The 19,086-nt window shown below is 38.4% G+C and overlaps 1 long non-coding RNA gene across 1 annotated transcript; it reads left to right on the top strand.

The window, feature by feature from the left end:
• Nucleotides 1-288: 288 nt before the first annotated feature.
• Nucleotides 289-18,293, top strand: LOC116668502. The gene is made up of 3 exons (XR_004325603.1): nucleotides 289-300; nucleotides 884-889; nucleotides 18,190-18,293. It is a non-coding gene; the product is annotated as an uncharacterized LOC116668502 (long non-coding RNA).
• The last annotated feature ends 793 nt before the right edge of the window (nucleotides 18,294-19,086 follow it).

Raw genomic sequence — 19,086 nt, forward strand, 5'->3', positions numbered from 1 at the left:
CTTGAAGTCTTCATACAGTAATTACTTACTCAGTGCAAACTAGGCTCAAATTAACTGATGCTGCCTAAGCGTCCTAAGGCTCATGTTAAGACTAGACCTTAAAATCTAGATGACAATGGAGAAGGTAGGCCATGGGGCCCATAAAAATGCAAACCTACGCTGACAGAGGATGTCTCAGACTTAATGTTGAAATAGTCCATGTGAAACGAGGGCAGTGTAATTGGGATTCTCTCAGTGTGCAGAAGAGTATTAAAGAGAAGCTACCCAGATTATTATCATACCACTTATTTCCTTGGGTGTGTTTTGGAAAAAGGGGCCATCAGAGAAAAGTTAACTCTGAAGGAAGCTTGAACAGAAGAAAAGATTTTACTCATGAAAGATACCGATGAAGTTATAAAAGCAACGCCAAGGAACCAATCACCTGATTCTCAGTCCTGAACTTTGGCAAGACTTTAAAAATATTTAAGTATGATTCTTCACTTGTGAGTATTGACAGAATATTGTTGGCATTTCCTTTTATGCTTTTCTGGACTGCTTTAGCATTCTCCAGTTCTCCTTGGACTGTGAAAGGCCATGTCTACATAGCACTCACAAGTGTTCATTAAGAAAATATTTTACTTTTATCAAAGGCCTCTATATTCAATAAATGATGGAGAAGAGCGTCAAGTTCTACCAACTGAATCTGCCAGCATGGAGCCAGGTGCATGAGCAATACTTCCAGAAGAATTTGGTTACAGATAGGAACTGTCTCAAAACTCAGAAATAACCTGAAACTTAAATGAAGTCGATACAGGTCAGTTGTTAATTTCCTGGACCTGGAAAGTCAGTCTTCAACCTATTTCAATAGTCCTACATATACGATGTTCTGGAAGAATGCCCCCAGTGAAATGTACCATCATGTTGTCCCCTAAAATACAGAGTGGATAGACAGTCTTCATTTGAAGCTGGGAAACTCTTCACTGAAATGCTTCCATCACATCCTCACTTCAGTCCCTTGATTTGCTCCCTTTACTCTCTCCCAGGAGTTGGCATTTCTTTCCAGCCCTGCCATCCGAAATCCATCCGTGCTGACCACAGATTTAACTCACGATGGCCACTCTGGTGTCCTGGAGCCTTTGAGGTCTGTGCCACTCATTCAGAACCTGGCCAGTTTGAGCCTACACTTTATCCTTATCTGTCTCTCTAACAGAATCAAAAGCTCCTTAAAAGCAGAAACTATATCTCCACTTTCTTCTGAATCCCCCGCAATGCCTAGCCTACAACTTTGTGCATTGTAGACATTCAATAAATTTGATTGATGGGTTTTAAATGCTTATGTTATTTTTTATATTGTTCTGGGCACAATCTGGAGGATTATTTTGATAAACAGTATAAAAAGATTTTTTTGTTTCAATCTACACAGATATATGCTATTTTTATTTTTAAAAAACTTAATTTGTGAATAAAAATTTGAATAGTAATATTATATATATCTACCAATTTAATAAAAATAGTTTCTTGGTCAATAAGTAAAAAAAAAAAATTGATTGATGATAATTGAACACACTGACCACCATGAGTATCCTCAAAAGTCCCACACTGTTCCTAAAAGCCACCCACTCCATTGCTAGGACCAAGAGCCACCGTGACCCCCTCTATCCCTGTCAAAGCTCTGTATATTGACTTAGCATAACAGGAATCCTGTCTTTCGTAAGACAGAAATCCAAACCTGAGGCTGGACCCCAATCTTCTCCCTGCATATCTCTAGGTTGTGGGTGAAAGAGAGAAAAATACCCTGCATCCATTGCTCAGTTTTATGTCTTCAGCTTGGCTCCCAGCAGGTACAGGCTAGTGGTGCTGGCGAGCAGACATGAAAAATATCACGCCAAAAGCATGCTTCCATAGAAGTAAAACTTCAAAGTAAAAATAAGGAGACTACATCTCATGTGAAATACCGTTTCACCCACTCTCCATGAGTGAAGAGCATGAGCATTATAGTGATCAGGGAAATGGGGACGCAAACCTCTATTCCTTTCTTGGGGTTTCATGGTGCCCACATTCTCTCCCCAGTAAAATCACAAGAGAACCCCATTCCCACCCTTCACAACAGCATGATATTATAGGTAGAAAAATATTGTGTGTGTGTGCGCGTGCGCGTCTATGTTGGGCTCCCATTCAAAAGGATTGCTTGGTTAACCCTTAAACGGATTTTGCTAAAAAATTGTTTTGCCCACAAAGGCTCCCCTCCACAAGAAAGCACAGGGAAAAAAACATCGTTAAGAAAAGAGCCTGTTTTATAAAACCAAAAGTTGCTTTTGATTCAGCATCTCAGACTTTCAAAGGAATCACCTTGCTCGAGTCCATACGACAAGAAGAATTCTAAGGACAGTGCTGTCCTCCATCCAGCAGAGGAGGCTTGAAACAAATAAGTTCCCTGGTAGCATCAATCACGTTGAGCATTTGTGTTCCTTTTTGACTAAACACTGAGACAGTGATTGGAAAAATGAGAAACAGGGATGAGAAACAATAGAGAATTGCTGGCGTTCCTCCCCCTCTACGACCACTTCCAAATGATAGCTATAATTCAGTAAAGATCATCCAGGCTGGCATTTATGTTGATCATCACTTCCTACCAGCCTTGATTTACTAAATTCCTCCTAAATGAATTTCTAGCTGAGGGGAGTAAATTATATGTGAACACCCCTATCAATAGCAGCCTAAAATATATTGGCATGAGATCAAATAAATAGGGCGGATTAAATATATTAGTCTGGCACAGGATTGCACATGGTGAGCTGTTTTATAGGTTTGTGGCAAAGAATTAGAAGGCATATTACAGATAAAAATACTGTCCTTAATATTATTGTCTTGTTCGAGAAGGCTCCATCTTGCTAAACCGAATGAGAATTTAAGGGAGAGATTTGAGTCATACTCCTAAATTTTTAAATCAGGAGGTAGTTTTCTTTCTAAGGTTGTAGGGTTTCATGTCTGGATGAGGAAGTTGGGGTAAGACTTGCTGGAATACTGAAAGCTGAATCCAAGAGGATGAATTGTAGACTATCGAGAGAGACATGGAAATGTTTGCTGATGAATAAATTTAAATTCATTACTGAAAATTGAAACAGCAGAGCATTTGTTAAAATTAGTCTACTACTTTAAACCGAGGGGAAAACTTTGTGCTCCATAAGGGGAAAGTGCTAATTTGTGAATTATTGACATTTTAACTCTCTCTTACATGATGTGTCTTCAAAATCCGCAATAGAAATAGGACTCTCGTTTTGTTATTAATGTTTCCAGAAAGGAAGGCCAGACAGAAGGAAAACATTTCTTCCTCAATTAAGAAGGCTTTTAAGCCTTTTTGCCTGAATTTCACTAATGCCTCATTTCGCCAAATCAATCATGTTGCTCTGCTATTGTATTAAAATGTACTTCAAATGCTTGAAATCAGAAGTGACATTTTTTTTCTAAGTTGCGTTACTAATAAAGTAACACGCGTTTTCATCCTGCGTGAAACAGCTGGACCATGACGAGATCACATTAGCACTAATTAAAATGATATTTTTTGTGCAGTTTTTGCTAACCCAGCTTCATTGGACTCAAAAGGATTTTTGAAATCCATAATAAGGCTATTATGTAATCTTACCATGATTCTCTTGAATCAGGCTACTGTCTAATTTCTCTGCAACGATCTTTTCTTAAAACTCTTACTCAATAAAATCAATATTAAGTTTTTACTCTTATAGCTCTTTTTTCAATATATGAGCCTCATTTAATTAAAAAAAATTAAAGCTTTAATTTATTTTGCTTGATGAACAAGAAAAATATAATATTAAAGGCAACATTTTGCAATGTTTCTCTTTTTCCTCACTTTACTGGGTCCCTGTTGTTCCCAACGTATAATTTGCAAAACATATTGCTTCAATACTTACAATGAGAGAGGCGGCCCAGCTGTGGGAGGGAGAGGACAGCAGCCTCCAATATTACCATAATAATCTGCCTGGAGTCCCATGAGCCCTCTGGTATATACAATTCTCTGTACTGCAGGCCCCAGCTGGAGAACATTCTCTTGACATGTATGCCAACCTTTGCCTGCAGGCAAAATAAAAAAAGGCAGAGAAGTAATCATGAAAATAAAAAATCTTGTCAACTGCATTCGGATGCAGTTCCCATGTTTTTGCTCTCATAGGCAGGCATTGTGCTAACAAAATGATATGAGACTTTAAAAGACTGCAGCTGGTATGTATTTAGATTTTTTAAAAAAGACACGTGCCATGTTAATTCTGCCATCCTAAAATTTGGGGAGGGAGGGGCCTGTGGGCAGTGATAGTTCAGTTATTACTGTCAATATATACAACAACTTTATTTACCAACTATTACGCAGAAGATTGCTCATTATAGGCACTGAACAAAAAGGAGCAGCATCATGGTATTGAGGTTAATCATGGATGAAACTTTCAAACAAATATTGTTTCTATTCCTTGGCAAGTGACTATGAGGAGAACTTGAGCGCATACCAATTAACACCCTTTTTAAATGATCCCACAAAAACTAATGTTACTATATCTGCCTCTAAAAATTCAGTCCCAAGCCAAAGAAATTATATTGGCCTTTAAAATAATAAGGTGAAACTTCAAAAGCACTTCTGGAACAAAACATGTATGTCTCGAAACCGAAAGTTCAGATTGGGATGTATTTTACTTTAAAAGTCAATAAAACTCAATGGGCTTAGAATATGTCATGATTAATATTGACAAGTCTGATATCCTGGCTATTACACTAAAAGTTCCTAAACTTCATTTGTTGAAACAAGAGACTCTTCTGAGAACAAATTAATCCAGAATATACCTCCAGTCACACACATCCTAAGCACTTTAATCTGAGCAACATCCCACTGGATAAATATTCCAAATAGGTAAGAAAATGTCTTTATGTCTTTATAAGATATTAACTTCCTTTGTCAAATTAATTTTCCAAATACTGGACAGGCTGGAAGAGGGCAGTATAGTCTTATATTAGCTCTTAAACATGCCTGCTTACCAGAAAATGTTCAATTTTACTGTCTTTACCAATATAGTTATGATAAGTCTCTCTACTTCACAGATAAAGAGATGTAGACAATTGAGAATTTACAGTGTAAGAAGAGTTGTTAATAGTTGTTGATCACTTACGAGGACAGGACATAAGAATTAGGTTTGCAATTGCCTATTTTTGTGACTATTTAATTAGTTGTCAATCTCTCTCATCAAATGTAAACTACATGAGGGCAGGATCATGGAAGTTTTATTTATTATTTCATCCCTAGTGCAAGGTGCACGCTCCGTATTTGTTGAAAGAATAAGCACATGCATTTAATTATTCATTCAATCATTCAACAAATATTTACCAAGGCACTGGGGATACAGCAATGAAAAAAGGCTCATGAAAATTTCTGCCTTCATGGCATAAAAGACAGATAACAGATAAGAAAAATAAGCAAAATATATACTGTATTAGATGATGATAAATACTAAAAAGAAAAGTTTAGCAGGGAAGGAGGACAGACAGTTGGTCTGAGTGGGAGCCTGCTATATTAGAAAATGTGGCCAGGGATTCCCTGTGGCCACCACCCAACAAAAGCGTGAAATGAACTAGTTGTCTCCACCATGTAATAACTGAATAGGTCCTCAGTAAGAATCCAATAAAAAGGCAAAGAAAGAAAAGACTTAACATGGCAACCCCTTCCTTCATCATTGATGCAAATATCTGTATCCCTCAAGAAATTATAAGCCTCTCTAAAACAGAGCCAGCAACTCTTTTTGGATATTATCTTTGACGCTTGGCACAGTGTCTTATACATAATAGATACTCTACAGTTATGCTGGATTGACTTGGATTCTTAACAGAATAAAATGACAACAGTAGGAAGATCTCTACTCTAGGGAGTGGTAAAATAGCCAAGGATGGAGGATAGCCACCCAACACACTCTGGATGGCCAGAGAGCAGAGGAGTGGGGCTGAGCATGTACCACCATCCAGCACAGAGTCTGATGCTGCCTGACACTCCCTACACTCAGCTGCCCAGCCCTGAGATGACCACCTTTGGTCCCAAGAGAAAAGAAGGTAAGTTTATAGAGGACTGTGCATACGTACCATTACAACTAGGGAAATTAATCAAAGCCCTTGTCTTACTAATGGGGGCTCACACTGGGATCATTTTCATCTAAGAAAGCAAGCATACATATGTCACTCTTGTGAAAGTGGTCTTGAAGGGGAAATTCATGCCCTCTTTGTATCCATGTCTTCAATTTGCAGAGCTGAATACAAGGAAATAGCAAACCACATGAGGTCCTTGGGTAGAAGCTGCCTGGAGAAGTCAAATGGTGTGGTTTCATACAGCATGAGTCAAAAGAACATTGCACTCTACACAGAATTAGGAAAATGGATCACTGGAGACAGGATGAGGGGCTCTAGGGAAAATAAGCAAGTAACAGTAAGAGACAGATGGGAAAGGCACCAGTATAGAAAGAGGATTACACAAGTACTGCCCAAAGTTGTTGAAGAATGTGCAGATGGCAGAGCAAGAAAGTTACAACTAACAAAATACAACAGTGAAAATTTGTAATATCATGCATCCACTTTCTCTCCCTCTAGCTGAATGCAGATTTCCAGCCATATGCTCCCATTGTCTCCTGCTGACCAGCACTGAAGGCCAAAGCTTTCCCAACACAATCTCTGTCTGAAGACTAAGGCATCCACCATTGACTTCCTGGATCTTGGACAGTGTCTGGAAAATGTAGGCACTTAAATATTTTTTGCTGGGAACGATGTCTTCAATTACGTCAGTCATTAACCTGGTTCTTTAGTAAATCACAATGCTCACATTTTAAATAGAGGTAGAAAAAAATACACAAAAGGTGATGAAAATAAAAGGGGCAACAATAATCATTAAAAATAAGTAAATTTTAAAAGTTGATGTTGGTTAAGGGTGAAGAGAAACCAATAAGCTAATTCAGAAATACGTGTTTTGTTTTTACCAGGAAAGTACAGATCAGCTGGTCACATCTTTGCAGAGAAAGGCACTTAGCATAGTGAACAAGAAGAGAATTAACTTAAATATCAGAAGTTTGTTTATTTGTCTTTCTAAGGGGCTAAAATATTCACACTCACTCCCAAGGCTCCATCCCTAGTGAATTATTACATAATAAGTAACCTGAAGTCCATATCTGTGTTGTTACGAATGACTGACCCCATCTCTCTCCAGGTCACATGACTCTTCTGAGCTCCACTCTTCTGCCTCCTGGACATCTCCAGCTATGTTCCATGGACCTTCAAATTCAACATACTCATAATTTCACCCTCCAAATTCTCTTCTTCTATATGCTAATCTTCATAAAGGGCACCACAAGCCAGAAACCTGGAAATGATGCTTGACTCTACTGTCAAATTCTCTTCACAATCATCAACAGCCTCCAGGCACTAAAGATTCTTTCTCCTGTGGAACTCTTACACCTATCCCTTTCTCTGCAACTGTTATCATCTGGGCTCAAAAACTCTTCCTATCACAGCTGGGTTACTACATATCTCCTGACTGGTCTTCTCAAAGGAAGAGCTTCCTCTCACCCCAACCAACACACACTCCTGAACCTTACCTGAGTGACTTTTGAAAATGCAAATATCTCTCGCCTCACTCATCCGCTTAAAATTCTTCAATGCCCACTAGTTTGGGTTAAAGTCCCCTTTGCTTTTGGATTAAAGTCTACACTCTTGGCATGCAAAGCCAAGATGATGGCTTCTTTCTGTCTCCTCTTTTCCAACCCCCATGCTGTGTCAATTCTTCAGCCATAAAAATGACCTCCCCTTGATGTCACTTGCCTCAATTTCTTTGCTGATGCTCTTTATATTGACCTAAAATACCAAGTTGAGTTTTCCCGACCTAAACTAAATCTCCCTCAGCCTTTAAGAACCCCACTTAATCACAAACTCTTTCTTTTATAATCCCTTCCCTCCTTCAGCTAAGTTACACGGCTCTTCCCTGTGTTCATAAAGGATTCTGTCCAGGCATCTACATAGCAATTACCACACTAAGGATTTCCAATTTCTTTTCCATATTTTCCATTGACTATGAGTTCCATGAGCACAGAGAGGATGGTTTATGCCTGGACCCCTACACCTAGACCAGTGCTTATTGCATTGTAGCTGTCCAATCAATGTTTGTTTAGCATGTGAAGAAGAGAATGAGTTTCCAGGGAAAGGACTGGATTATTGGAAAGAAAATACACCATCTACTTCTAGATTAAAAATAACCTATTAGAAAAGGTAAGACAATGAATACTTCTTGTGTAACTACTTATCCCCAGCATTGGATCTAATGTTTAGGAGCTAAGGTGAGAGAGAAAGAAAGACTCAAAAAGACAGAGACAGAAGACAGAGAAATTTATTTGCACTTCACCATGTGTTTACATGTTGCAGAAGTCTCCTGCACAAGACAAGATGATTAGGAAAAGGTCTGGCAGACAAGAGCCTCTCGGGGCTAGTGCTGCTTACAGCTCTAAAACTGGCAGGTCTGAAAGTGCGGCAGAAAGATGTGATTAAAAAAGAATTTGAACTGGGTACCAAAACAAATTTTCTAAGTGTCAATATACATTTGCTGAAACTATCTGGTTTTATTTTGGTTTTATGTGATATATTTTCAAGGGGCTATTTAAAAAGAATAAATCAGTTTTAGTCTATGATAAAATACGAAGCCATGACAATTTTTTATTTTATGTTTTATTTTTTAAATAAATATAATTTATTTAAACTAAAAACAAAAGCAATTCATCCATTTCTCCCACACCCCCACCCACCTCTGGTAAACACCAAAACTGTTGTCTGTGTCTGTGAGCTTGGTTTTATACATAAAAGAAAAAAGTTTAATGTATGTGTTAATATATATATAGCTCTTTATATGTGGAATGTATAAATATAATATATTTATATACAACATATATTTTCTATATGTTCTATAGTAAAATATACAAATACATGCTTAGATTCCACACTTCACATATAAGAGAGATCATGCAGACAGTATTTGTCTTTCTCTGTCTGACTTGTTTCACTGAGCATAATGCCCTCAAGGTCCATCCATGCTGTTTCAAGTGGCAACCAGCTTTTTAAAGGAAAGTAAGAGCCAAACTAAAATGTTGCTTGTTTAGTCAAAGGAGCATATCAAATACGTATTGAAAACAAGATTAGTTCTAAAACATTTGCAGAGTCTAAAATGCAGAATTCAAATTTCTTGTCTGAGTTAAAACTTTTTAAATAAGGCAACACCCCCCATGGCCCCAGAATCCCCTACAGCACCCCCTGCTCTTTTGGAAGTCCATCTGAAGTCCCTTATGCCTACATGCTGCAAACTGTCTTCAGCACAGAACTGCTTCACTCAGGCCTGCCTTCTCTAATGGCACCCCCTAATTCATGTCTCCATCACACCATCAAAACTTAGCAGTCCTGTGTTCCAATGCCTCAGGCTGTTCCAGTACAGCAGCTTAAAAAAAGTGCCAACTAATGGTTCCTAACACAAAATCAGTGGACTTCAAATCACAGTATGTAAGTAGCAGCTCCCTCCACCCTGTTTAATTTTTTCATGATTAGCATGCTTTGTTCTTTCATCTTTTTACCACAGCCATTTCTCTTCTAACCAAACTCATTCTCAGTTCAGCCACACAGGCACCATTTTGTGAACACATTCGTTTTTTGCTTACTGTGTTCCTAGGTGCTCTCCCTAACCTGGACTGGCCATGTACTCACAGGGCTACAAGCTCATATTTCTGTTTGACTAGACCTCGGTGAACCCAGCAATGACAGACAAAAGTAGCAGAATAAGACAGTCTTAAAGCACAAGCCAGTTGCTTGAGTCTGACTTCATACTGGGAGTATCTAATTGTGTGTCCCCCAAAACTTTATGATAGCACTGTGCAGCTGCACAAAGTTACTACTTACCAATCTTTCAGTCTTTGGATCTTTTTAATCCCTCAAATATATCAAATAACTGGAAATTATAAATGCCACATGATATTAACAAGGTGTTTTACTATTTGTAGTTTCCCTCCACTTTCTCACAATAGTGAATGTTTGGTAATCCTTTGTTTTGCTTTTGTCTTTCGAGGGAAGAAAGGCAAGTATTTCCCATCACTTTTCTTTCTGATCACTAAACCCTCCCAAGAAATCTTTAGTAGGCTACTGTTATAATACAGCAGGCAATATTGTTTTTGTTTTGTAAGTTGATTAAAAAAAACCGGTGGATTTCTTTTCCAAATTTTTCTATAAGCAAAAGATCATCAGTGGAGTTGGCCAATCAAGACCAATTGTTTGCCTAAGGAAATGGGACGTCCAAACTCTATTTGAAATTTCAACATTCCAGCTACTTCCCAAGCATCTCAGGCCCATAGGGTTGGCAGCCCACGGACTCAGCCCACAGACTTTGGAAGAAAAATAGCAATTACAAGCACTAAATAAGAGAATTTTTAAATTAAAATACAGAAGATTCTCATAAAATGCTCTCAGTCTTCTACTTAGATTTCTTTTTAAAGTCTACATTTTTGTTATGTTCATTTTTTCTAGGTATGGATTGAACAGTTGGTCTCATTTTCAGTTTCATTTAAATATTTATTGTATCTATATGGAGCACATTTCATTACCCATTAAGAAACCCAATAAATATTTGTTGAATTGAATTAAATGGGCTTATATTACAATGCTGATATTGAGGAATAAACTAGACTTAAATTTAACTAACTAATCTATATCAGTATTTTACTATAAGTAGATGGGTAATTCATATTACATCAGAGTAACAATTTGAAAATATAACAAATAATTTTTCTGTGATTTCTGTATCCTTTCCTTTTCTACCAAAAAAAAAAAAAAAAAAGACTTGAAATAAAGGAAAAACTATGTGAGGGGAAAACTAAATAAAAACTGATTAAGATGAACATCTGGGAATCTACATTACCTTCAGTATGACCCATCTTTTCTAATTAAAAAAAAAAGGTAGTACGTTTATCCTCTATATTGGTCATCCCCTTCTCTTAAACTTGTGTCTTTCTGAAGATGTGAGCAGCATCCAGATTATAATGCTAAAATCTAAATAAATTCTAGTGGCACTGGCAGTCAAAGCCAGCACTGCCCCTCAGTTTCCCTATAGGCAACAATCTCTCAGCAAGCTTAGCGGCTGCACAACTTTGGATGCTTAAAGAGTCCCCATGGGCGAGCAGCTGCAGAAGGAAGTTTGAGCTGGAGAAGAGTCAATCTCTCTGCAACTAGGGAATAAAATAAGGTGCTGATAATTCTATTTGCATATGTGGGAGCTCCTTTCCTGTCCAATTTCCTGGCTTATCTTAGTCTTTTTTGTATATTCTTTGTGAATTTTATTTACATGTTCAGATGGTTGTATTTCAAGGAAAAACTATCAGGTGTTCATAATGATCTGGTTGAATATTGAGGGGAAAGTATTAGTGATCCTGTAAAAAAAAAAAAAAACAAAGTCAATCACTCAATTAACATTCATTCTACAAATAGCTCATGAGCGTCAAGTGCTCAGCTATGTGCTGAGTGTACAGTTTTGAACAAGACAGAGTTTACAGTTTATTGGGGGAGATGGATGATCAAACAAGCAATTTAACAGTCAAGTTGGGCAACATATTACAAAACAAGCTTTAAAAACGTGGAAAGGAAGGAGATGAATTAATATTATCAGGAGAGATGGTGCAAAACAATGATCTGCTCTTGACATTTTCAAAACCTGATTAGGTGAAAGAGAGAGGGGACAAGAGTCTTAGAAGAAACACTTCTAACTTCAATCTGGTTTTCCATCCACTCTAGCTATCTCAACCCCGTCACTGGGCAATGCAAACTTCCTCCTGTACTTGAATATATGTTCTCTGCAGAGCTAACAGGTGATACAGCAACAATATGTAAATTAACCAAGAGAAATGGAGTACAAAGGCTATATTTGAAATTCTATGTGCAGAGCTAGTCTCCCAGTGACCTTACTGCAAAAAAGCTAACATTTCTGCCTCAGAGAAGGAGCAACGCACATACCAAAATAATCCATGCTACTCCATCTTTTTTTGATCTGAAAGAAAGCCCTCAGAGGGAGACAGACTCGACAGTAAATGTTGCATCAGAAAGTCAAAATGGCACAGCGAACGGGAACATCAAAGTGTGTAATGTTGTGTAAAGATAACCTCCCTCACATATTTTAGGTTACACAAAATGATGACTATGAAATGCATTTATTCTTTAATAAAGAAACTTACTTCGTGTGCTATTGTATATAGTAAGCCAATTCTGTCTTTTTTCATTAATTTGCTTTTCAGGAACCCAAACCTAGATATGATTGCATTTTTATGTTTCATATGACTTCTATATTTTGAGCCAAGTTCTAAAATAGTTGTATAAGTTGAAGTAAAAAACAAAATGAGTGCCAGGACAGAATTAAGATGGTGAAGTAAAAAGACACTTGTTGTAGCTCACCCTCTCCCACAAATACACCAAAACGCTCATCTACGGACTCACTCAGCCAACCAGAGCACCTGCCAAACTTCGACAGAACATCGCCCTCTTTGAAAGACAAATACACCGAAAATCTGGTAGGAGAAAAGGAAAAAAGAAAAGAAAAAACAAAACAGTGCAGGACCAGTGCCGCAGGGAGGGAGCAGCAAAGGAGGACTAGTGCTCATTCTCTGGGTCTCCTCTCTTCAATGGAGAGGTCAACGGGATGGGAGGAGCCTCTGAGGCTCAGATCTGCCCTGAGCACCCCTTGACCGACACAACTAAGTTAAACGGGCACAAAGGGTCCCTGCGACACCCAGCCTGAGATGCGACCCAGCAGCTGGGGCTGGGACAGGCCACCTGAGCGGGCGGAGGATGGGGGCGGCTGCACTGAGGCAGCCCCAGGGGACTGCAGGGTGCTGTACGCCATGGCTGGGAGGGGATACAGAGCAGAACCACCTTGGTCCCCCATAAATTGCAAAATAAGGCAATGCAGCTGGTGTGCCCTGGGGGGAGGGGCGCCGTAGCCTCTGTCTCCTCAAACTCCCGGTGCCATTACTGACACTTCTTGCAAGAAAAGAGGCAGAGCGCAGCCACAGCCGCCATCTCCTCCTGTGCGCAGCAACTGGGTGGGGCGGGGCTGAGCCATGAATCCGCTCCCGGGGGCTCTGCAACCTCCTAGGCAGGACTGAGACTTGTTTACAGCCCGAGGCAGATAGGATCTTTCTGCCCTGGTACCTCAGAGAATTTGTGCCACCTGCCTTCCTGGAAGGAACATAGCCCCTGACCGCAGTGCTGGGGGAGGGGCACAATCTGCCCACCTTCCTCCCTTCGAGTGCAGCATCTGACTGCAGCATCAGGAGGGAGAGTGACCTGCCCACCCACCAGCCACAGTGCCAGAGACATATGAGCAATATGAAGAAGCAGAGGAACCACTCCCAATTAAAAGATCAGAAATCCCCTGAAAGCACAATCAAGGAAATAGACATTGATGGCCTACTACTAGATCAAGATTTCAAAAAAGGACTGATCAAAGTACTGAAGGAACTGAAAGAAATAGTGTTTAGAGATTAAAAAAAAATGTCAAAAATGAAATAGAAGCTATAAAGAAGAACCAAGTAGAATTAGTAAACTCATTTGCTGAGATGAGAGCTGACGTAAAGGCTGTGCAAAGCAGACTAGATAATGCAGAGGAACGAATAAGTGATCTAGAAGACAGGACAACAGAAAACACCCAATCAGAACAGCTGAGAGAAAAACAAATAAAAAACAATGAAAACAATATAAGGGACCTATGGGATAATATAAAGCGTGCCCTCTCTACATGCCAACCTACACATAATAGGGGTTCCAGAAGGGGAAGAAAGAACAAAGAGGATTGAAAAGATATTTGAAGAAATCATGACTGAAAACTTCCCAAACCTAAAGGAATCAGATATCCAAGTCCAGGAGGCTCAGAGGGTCCCAAACAGGAAGAACCCAAACAGATACACACCAAGACATATCATAATCAAGATGGCCAGAGTCAGGGATAAAGAAATGATCCTAAAGGCAGCAAGAGAAAAACAAACAGTGAGTTGCAAGGGGAGCCCCATAAGGCTTTCAGGTGATTTCTCTACACAAACACTACAGGCCAGAAGGGAGTGGCAAGATATATTCGAAGTCCTGAATGAAAAAGAAATGCAGCCTAGGCTACTCTATCCAGCAAGGCTATCCTTTAGACTAGAAGGAGAGATAAAGAACTTCACAGGCAAGCAAAAACTAAAAGAGTTTAGCAACACTAAACCCACGCTAAAAGAAATATTGACAGGTCTACTCTAAACAGAAAAGAAGCAAGATGCTACAAAAATGAGAAACTCATAACTGGAAAGGTGATAACTACCATGAATTACAAATAGGATAAACATAAAACTGTAAAAGAAGACATCTAAATCATTAAGAGTGGGAGAGGGAAGCAAGGAAAGCCACTGTGGAAAACAGGATGCAGATTCCTCAAAAGACTAGGAATAGACTTACCTTATGACCCAGGAATCCTGCTCCTTGGCAAATATCCAGAAGGAACCCTACTTCAAAATGACACCTACACCCCAATGTTCATAGCAGCACTATTTACAATAGCCAAGACATGGAAACAGCCTAAATGTCCATCAACAGATGACTGGATAAAGAAGAGGTGGTATATTTATACGATGAAATACTATTCAGCCACAAAAACCGACAACATAACACCATTTGTGGCAACATGGATGTTCCTAGAGAATGTCATTCTAAGTGAAGTAAGCCAGAAAGAGAAAGAAAAATACCATATGAGATCACTCATATGTGGAATCTTAAAAAAAAAAAAAAAAAAAAGTAAATACAAAACAGAAACAGACTCATAGACATAGAATACAAACTTGTGGTTGCCAAGGGGACTGGGGGTGGGAAGGGACAGACTGGGATTTTAAAATGCAGAATAGATAAACAAGATTATACTGTATAGCACAGGGAAATATACAAGATCTTGTGGTAGCTCACAGTGGAAAAAAATGTGACAATGAATGTATGTATGTTCATGTATAACTGGAAAATTGTGCTCTACACTGGAATTTGACACAACATTGTAAAATGACTATTACTCAATAAAAAAATGTAAAAAAAAATGAAAAAAAATGAGCGCCTCTTTTCTTTCCTTTTCCATAATGGTTGACACCCCTTTTAAAGCCCTAACCAATGTACAAACCAAGTGAGCCATAGGAGAAGGAAAATAAGCTTTGAGTTAGGAAGACATGGCCTTAAATTCAAAGTCTACTACTTATAACCATGAGATCTTGTACATGAAACTTTTGTTTCCTCCTGCATAAAACAGAGTGGAAAAGAACTACCAAATTCAGTAGTTATAAGAATTAAATGAGATAATACAAGGAATGGACCCAATACAGTGCATGGCAGATGGTACATATTTCATATGTGAATAGTGTACACCCCTTTCTAGGTTCTTCTGGCTGGTCTAAGAGTTAAACTGACATGAGACAGATTAACAGGTAGATCATCAAACAACAGTTTGATAACATGTTCACAAAGGAGTGACCCATGAGAACTGAGTCACTCACCCAAATGCCCAAAGACTTGGCCTTAAATACCACCTTCAGCAAAAGACGAAAGAGGATGTTGGGAGTAAGGATGTGAGACTTCAGAGGAGAGGAAGACAATGGAAAAGCAAATGTTCGGTAAACAAATGTTTGCTCGGTCCTGCAGAGATGGTGGGACACAGAGTGGACTCTGATCTTGAGGCCCTGCTAGAGTTTCCCCCACTACATGCAGACCATATTCTTTGCAGATATCTCTGGTGATAGCTCTTTTCTGGGAACACACCCTCCACCTAAATTATCTTAGGCAGTTATTGGGAAAGTCAAAGTTTCTTCCTGAGTCTTTTGGCCCTTGGTTGTTTGCAGCTCACAAAGATCCACATTCCAAAGGGACATTTAAGGGTGGCAAATTTAGCTCCCCTATAATAGCATCTATTATCCTCCTGGCACTTCCATAACTCATTTCCTTTCTTCTTCTTTGGTCCACCTCTTCTTCCTCTTATTAAGATTCTTCTTTGAGGGAGGGGATAGCCCAAGCAGTAGAGAGCATGCTTAGCATGCAAGAGGTCCTGGGTTCAATCCCCAGTACCTCCTCTAAAAAGAAAGAAAGAAGCCTAATTACCTCTCCTGCAACAAACATACAAACAAACAAAACAGAGATTTCTCTTTCTTGTGCTATGATTATCACTGGATAACTGGATTTCATAATCTAAGCATCTAGATGGCTTATTTTTTTTAAGTTAAGCAGAGTAAGTCCTATAACATTTTCTCGAAGTCACTTTAAAAGATCTTTCTAAGTTCTTTACAAATAAGGCTAAAAGAATATCACCTAAGAGAATAAATGCAAATTTGGATTTCATCAAACTATGACAAAGCAAGAAATAAAATGGCTGCAATTTTCCAGAAGAAAATCCACTAAAATGGACAAGAGGCCCATCAACCAACCAACCAATCAATCAATCAATCAATCATTCTCATACTCAGAAATTGTCTCTTTCATCAGGGACTGGGTGACACCATGTCATAAATAGGTTTTATCAGGCCCTTGGACAGGAAAAAAACTAAATGAGAAGCAATCTGAATTTGGCAGCAGAGGGGCACAGTGAGGCTCTGGTTAATCCCACGATTTCCTGACAAGACACGAAAGAGGTACACAGATAATACGACTGGCATTGAACTAGGCAACCTAGAAATGTACTCTTACAAAAGAGTTTTGACCTTAATAAAAAGCAACGTCAGGAATTATAAACCTATAAACCTCTATAAATCAATGAGGCTGCCATTATGTTTAGCTTCCTGGTCTTTAAGGCCATTTCCAAACCCAAATAAAAATCAATTTTATCCCATCAGGGTCACATCTTAATCACCATCAAAAATCCAGGCGTCTATTTTGCTGACCAATTTTTTTTTTCCAGTAGATTTAATTCCCAATGAATTTTGGCTATTTCTAGAAATCAGAGCCAAACTAAAAGGAACAAGATGAAACGCCATTGAAAAAGAAGTGAACTATATAATGGAGGCATGTGCTGAAAAAGATCTCTCAAGAAAACTTAGAAAGTCATGTAAATTCTACCAAGATGATTGACTGTCTCCAGAAGCACCACTCTTGGCTATAGACATTCTAGGGTATTTGTTTTAAAAACATACAGCTGGCGGATGAACTGTGCTCCTGATGTTTTCCTGCATCTCCTTCCTGTACCTATGGATGGAAAGAAATTGTATCCTGTAATAAATGAGTCCCTTTCTGCCCTGCTCCAGGCTGGCTCTTCACCAACATCCTGGTTACACTGTCGTTTCTGTGGCTTCGGAGCCAAGTCAGTTTTCTGAGGGAACAGCAGCCGGCCGAGGAGCAGAGGTAGCCATCTGCAGCAGCTTAGCTGTCTGGGAGAATGGCTATTTATCGTCAGTCGAATTGGGAGTGAATGACAACATACATCAGTGGTGGTGGCAACGTTATTCATATAATATTAAATAAGCTTATGTAATTGGACCAAGTTTCATTAGGACTTGTTGCAATAAAACCACCATTTCTCAAAAAGCAGGGCATCCAGCTGGAGGATGTAGACTGTTGAATTAACATTAGTGAACACACAGCCACAGGCATCTAGAAGCCAGAACAAAAATAAGCATAAGCAGTAAAAAGTGCAGCAGCCAAAAAAAGGGGCTGAGGGGGCAACAACAAAAATAGGAAATCTCGTGAGAGCTCAGCTTGCATTCAGGCATTCAATTCACAGAGGTCCGCTGAGCTGTCACTATTGCGAAACAATCTTGCTGATCTCTTTCATTGTTTTTTAATTCATTGCATGTGTCTTCCACTTGGTTTTTGTTTTTAAAAAAAAAAAATGTGTCTTGAAGGCAAAGATCAAGTCTCACAGTACTTTTCTCCATTACAGCACAGTGCTTTGTATTCTAGTTCTTAGCAGTAATTTTTAGGTCTTTGCCAAAAGTCAGAATGTGATAGAATGGAAACAGTACTGCACCTTAAGGAGAAAGACATGGGTGTAAGTCCTGTTCTCCAGCTCCACTGTATTCTTTGCGTATGGTATCTAACTCTTCCAAACTAAGCTCCTCAAATCCAATGTCAGAATAAATACGCAAAGGTACACCAGCAATAAACAACTGGAAGATGTAATGGGGGAAAAAAAAGATACCAAAACTTTAAATATCGTTAATTATAAGCAATAATCCAATTCAAAATACGTGAGATTCATGTAGATAAAAAGCATGAGTCTATTGAGACATATAAAGATGATCTAAGAAAATAAGAGAATGAATATGCTTCTTTTGGTTGAGAATATCAATTCTTTGTAAGTTATTTTATGAATCAGCAAAGTTCTAAAAGAAGCTGTTAATGAATTTTTAAGAGAACTAATTAAACGATTTTAAAGTTCATTTAAAGAAGAAATACGTAAAAATAGATAAGAAACTTTGGGGAAAAGAGTTGATGTGGCAGCTGCCCTACCAGTTATGATAAAATATTATATGGCCAAAATCACTAATATACTGTATCAACACAAATATGAAAAATGTTAATGAATATTAACCCTAGGTAGTAGGAATATGAATGACTGTTATATTATTCTTTGACTTTTTTACATTTAAATTTTTTCAGATATAACTTAAAAGAGCCAATAAAAATAAAATTGCCATTTAAAGAAGAAATGCATGAATCAACATAGACGCTTTGTATGTGTAAAAATTTAATATGTGATAAAGCAAGCATCACAAAACAATGGAAAAGGAATGAAATATTCAAATTATGTCACTGAGAAAATTAACTCTGTATATGGAAACAATTATTTAGATTCCTCATACCATACACCCAACACATTTTAAACTGCTTGCGGAAATCCACATAAAAATAAAACTATTTTAAAATATAAGACAATTAAAAAGAATATCTTATTTCTGAAGGAAAAAATGCTTTCTAACCACGAAACTAATAGAAGAAATAAGGAAAATGTCAATCTATTTTAAATACAGGCAGACCTTGTTTTACTGCACTTTCTTTCACTTTGCAGAT

This window comes from Camelus ferus, chromosome 14 (assembly GCF_009834535.1).
Source record: "Camelus ferus isolate YT-003-E chromosome 14, BCGSAC_Cfer_1.0, whole genome shotgun sequence".
In the NCBI taxonomy this organism is placed as follows: domain Eukaryota; kingdom Metazoa; phylum Chordata; class Mammalia; order Artiodactyla; family Camelidae; genus Camelus; species Camelus ferus.